This window comes from Octodon degus, unplaced genomic scaffold (assembly GCF_000260255.1).
Source record: "Octodon degus isolate 3935 unplaced genomic scaffold, OctDeg1.0 scaffold00335, whole genome shotgun sequence".
In the NCBI taxonomy this organism is placed as follows: Eukaryota; Metazoa; Chordata; class Mammalia; order Rodentia; family Octodontidae; genus Octodon; species Octodon degus.
Window position 1 is genome coordinate 107,761 of NW_004524911.1, and position 4,666 is coordinate 112,426.

Sequence of the window (4,666 nt, forward strand, 5' to 3'; positions counted from 1 at the left end):
CTGTATGGCTGGGACTCAGACTCCTTTTTCCCTGGCATTGTAGAAGGTAGGTGAATACTTTTCAGCATCCTTTACCCTGCACAGGTCTCAGTCACTTACCCATGGGAATTTGCCATTTCTGGAAAAGCATCATAGTGTTACTTGTTATCATAAAAGGAATCCTGTTCCTTAGAACCAAAACTATGTTCATATGAATGTTTCAAACCGTTTGGGACAGTTGGCAGAAAATATCTCATGCTATTGCTATTTTACCTGTTTTGGAGTTTAGGGCTTTTATTTTTAGTGCTGGGGATCATACTCAAGTCCATGCCCAGGGCTGGCAAGTGCTGTACCATTGATCTACAATCCTTGCCCCAACATCATTATTTCAGTTGTCAAAATCAGCACAACTGTCTTGACAACGCTCAACAGCCTGGCATGCTGTGCACTTGCTTGCTTAGCCGTTACTTTCGCATCCCTCCCACTCAAATGTAAGCCAGGGTGAGTGGGGCATTGATGAGGTTTGTTACAGTGCTCTGGTCACTGAGAGGACAGCCTGGCACTAGTAAAGGCTGGTAACATTGCCCTAGGAGTGACCTGATCCCTGACCAGCCCTGGACATCGGGACCAGCCTCCAGGACTTTCCTTTCAGAACTCTGTACCTCAGTTACTCTCTAGCTCAGACTTTAGAGGGGGCCAAGAATCCAGAGGCCATGCTCCACTACCAGGGGCATGTGCAACTGCCGTCAGGCAGACCTGATATGGAATTCGAGTCTCTTCCTGGTTGTGTGACATGAGGGACGTTACCTGATCTCTCAGTGCAGGAATGTCTTCCTTTGCATATGGATCCATGTAGATTCTACAAGGGTAACATGTAGGTGAGTTGTTTATAGAGGATCCATGTTCTTCTTACTTCATCTGATAGATATTTGTGGATATGTACTTGGGTCAGGGCTCTGTGGTGGCTAAGCACCCAACATTGCTAACTCTGTTGGCTCCTGGCCTAGTGGGTGGGACAGAAGATATCCATCTGAGACCAGCTGAGTGGTACTAGAACTGAGAGAGGGGAGATGGTGGGTGTGGTGAGAACTCCGAGCAAGGTCTGCTGTCTGTGGCTTGGGGAGGAAGCCAGAGAATGCCTCCTGAAGGGAGTGTTCTCTAGCTGAGTCCCTCGGGGTAGATAAGAACTGAGTCCCGCCAAGAACCATTCCATTTCCAGGCTTTCAGCTCAGGCCGCCATGGCCATCCCATCTGTGGGCTCCCTACTAACCAAAGAATAGGGAACTGACCCAGTGCTTGCTAACGTGAAAGGCAGTCTCTGCGGAGAGCTTCTGAAGTATAAACTTCCTTGTTCTCAGGAAGGAAACAGCAGTAGAAAATGTCTTTCTGTACTTGGATCTAGGAATGTATGCACGTCAGTCCTGGAACCAGTGTACAAGAAGAGGACAGATCTGACAGATGATCTTTGTGTGACCCCCTGATCACACGTCATTCCCAGCCTGGGTCCACCTTTCCTCCCCACTGGTTTGTCTTGTGCCTTTCTGAGTACCCCTGATTGAGGGAGGTTTTTCCCTTACAGCAAGAAGTAGACCTCCCATATGGTGAAGAGTGTGGATTTTACTGGAGAGACCAGTTTAGTGTTGTAATTTAAGTCACTAATTCTGATTCTATGCAAGCTTCCTTCTTGTCCATTTGCAGTCACATCGTCTTGACACAATTAGTATCTTCATTTGTGAAATGGGTCTGCAATCATTAATAATCCCAATAGCCAACTCATAGGGTTATGTCTGAATGTATAACAATGATGTGCAAGGAAATTACATAGAAAAGTTCCTGGCCTGTTATCAGTTGTTATAACTGCTGATGCCACCATGGGATACTTTGAAGGCAAGGCTTTGTGCTCCATTGAACACTTCTGAGTAAAGACCACAAAATTCACGTTAGACTTCTGGCCAGCCTGAGAGCCTTTGTTTCTCTACCACAGTCTTCTCAGCTCCACTCTCCCCCATAAGGACTTGGACCCCTGATCAAAATGTTGGCTGTTCCATCTTGGATTCCCCTTCCAGGAACCATAAATCATGAAAGGAGGCAAAGAGTGATTAAACCACAGGTCAGTCATAAATTGACAGTTCAAAGGCTTGTATTTGTTTCTTCATTAAAAAGTTAGTGGAAAGTATTTTCTTCTCTCTAGAATTGGCTTTCTACAGGAAGTATGACCCTAAGATGGTCCTTGACATGTAAAAGGCAGTTGAGAAGGTATTGGATTAAAGTCATTTTCCCAATATTTTGCAGGAAGTATTCACATAGGATAATAATGGCCTATAGCATATAAATGGAATAACTTGTTGGAAATGGAGCTTTCAATTACATACATATTAAGAAACTCTCCTTCTAGGGTATTTGCTTGTATTTGTGTCTTAGTTACTTTTCTCTTGTTCCTTAGACAAACGCCTGACCCCCAAAATTAAAGGGAAAAGGGTTTTTTTAGCCTACATTTTGTAAAGGTTTCAGTTCATAATCTGCTGGCTCCACGGCAGGGTTGCACACAGCAGAGGGGCAACAGTTCATGACAGCAGAAGACTGTTGTTTATATTATATGCACTCTACCCACTGTAAGTCTGGTGTAGCACTCACACCTTTAATCCCAGCATTGGATCATGAAGCATTCACAACCTCTAGATTCAGCCACCTCTGGAAAGCCCACTCCCCTCCATGACTGCATAAGTCTTTGGGGAACATCCAGGCACAAACCATAACACTTTGAATAGGTATACAGCCTAGTCAAGTAATTCAAAATACCTCTAATAATTTTGTGTTTCACTTCCTGATACTTGGTTAAGAATTATTAGGCTGGCCAAATAGCTCAGTGGGTTAAAGTGCCTGCTTAGGCAGATGCAGGGGCTGGGGGTTCTATCTGTGGCCTGCCGTGTTGCACTCCCCCCCGGGGGGGCACGCTGAGATGGTGATAGAGACTGGGCGTGGTGGCTCGCACCTGTAATCCCAGCTCCTGGGAGGCTGAACACAGGCAGATCACTGAGTCTGATCTATGTAGTGAGACCCTATAGACTCTGTACTAAAATACAAAAAAAAGAAAAAAACCCTTAACAAAAAAAGGGCCAGGGAGATAGCTCAGTGGAACAAGTGCTTGCCTGGCAAGTGCAGGGTCTTGAATTTGATCCCTGGTTCCACCAAAAAAAGAATTATTTCCAACTACCAAAATGCTCTGAAGCAGCATTCTTATCTTCCATGTTTCCCAAAAGGACAGCCTAAGCTGCTGCTCTAAAATGTTGATACGGCATTTAATGTAAAAAAAAAGTTTAAATTCATCTAAAGCTGGCCACAGTGGACCACACCTGCAATTCCTGTTCCTTGAAGGAACTCCAAAGGGACCCTGCTAAGACGGGACATTTGTAAAACACTCCCACTCTATCTCACAAGTACAGGATCAGCCTGAGCAACAGAGCCAGAACTCATCTTTTAAAAAATGTGGATAAAAAAGAAACAGTTCCTATTACTAGAAGACTTTATTTAACTCATATCTCTAAAATAGAAAAATATAAATATTATCAACAAAGCATAGTGTCCTTTTCCTCTGCCTTGTGGAACCTCTGTCCTTAACTTCCCTTGAAGTAAACATCCCCAGAAGTTAATGTTTACGAACTTCATGAAGGTTTTTGTTTTATAGAGGTGCATGTATAACCACATAACTTGAGTTTTAAAATGTAGATAAATTATAACAGTCTGCCTAAACCTTTTAACTTGACTTTGAGTTTTACTCAAGAAAAGCTATATTGTTCTAAGATGCTGAGTTCAGTGGCCACAGCTCATCCACCCACTAATATGTCATGTCCTGCTACTTCTTTCAAACCTGATTGGCCATGTTCCACTTCCATATATGTGAGCATCTTCTTGTGCACATATACTACACTTTCTGTAGGGAATACACCTGGAAAGAGAATTGTTGGAACACTTGGACATACATCTCTAATTCCATAAATAGCTTTGGAAGCAATTGTTTTTGTCTCTGCCAATATTAATTGTGTGTTTTTATTGCTAGGTGATGTGTAGTTAATTTTTTCCAAGATGATTTCTGTTTACTTCTACCTGTTGTGTGGTAATATCATGAACATAGGACCACTTTAAATAAAATTCTGGATTTTACCATTCCATCAAAAAAAAAATGTGGATATACTGAAGACATGTTTATTGACAGAATAGAAAGAGGCCCTTGTTGCAAAATCTACTGCACAGGTATTTTAATTTGGGAAGACTGACTTTGCTCTTTTTGGAGTACAGTTTTATAAGTCTTAACATAAGTGTAGATTCTTGGCCCAGGGAGATAGCTCAGTACAATAAGCACTTGCCTGGCAAGTGCAGGGTCCTGAGTTCAATCCTGGGTATAGCAAAAAAAAACACCTTAAATGTAGATTCTTAATGCTACCACCAAAATTAGAATAGGGAGCTTGTTCATCTCCCCAAAGCATTTACTGTATCTACCCCTTTGCAGGTATACCTGCCTATACCTAATTTGTAATAAATTATGATCTCAACATTAGTACTATTGGGGCTGGTGAGATGGCTCAGTGGTCTAAAGCACCTACTTAGAACAAGCTTAGCAAAGCACAGGGACCGCAGTTCAATCCCCCAGCACCACATGCCTGCCAGCCCCACCCCCTGGTGGGCTGAG

General features: G+C 43.0%; 1 protein-coding gene across 6 annotated transcripts in view; it reads left to right on the plus strand.

The window, feature by feature from the left end:
- The window catches only part of Fam156b (family with sequence similarity 156 member B), a 77,780-nt gene continuing 73,114 nt past the window's right edge, over positions 1-4,666 (plus strand). For 4 of the 6 annotated variants that reach the window (XR_002819467.1, XR_002819468.1, XM_023708175.1 and 1 more), the window contains exon 1: positions 1-46. The gene's annotated coding sequence lies outside the window, so the exon portion shown is untranslated. Of the gene's footprint in view, positions 47-1,963; positions 2,090-4,036; positions 4,231-4,666 lie in introns of all 6 variants that reach the window. The other 2 variants (XM_023708173.1, XM_023708174.1) reach the window with 1 other exon arrangement.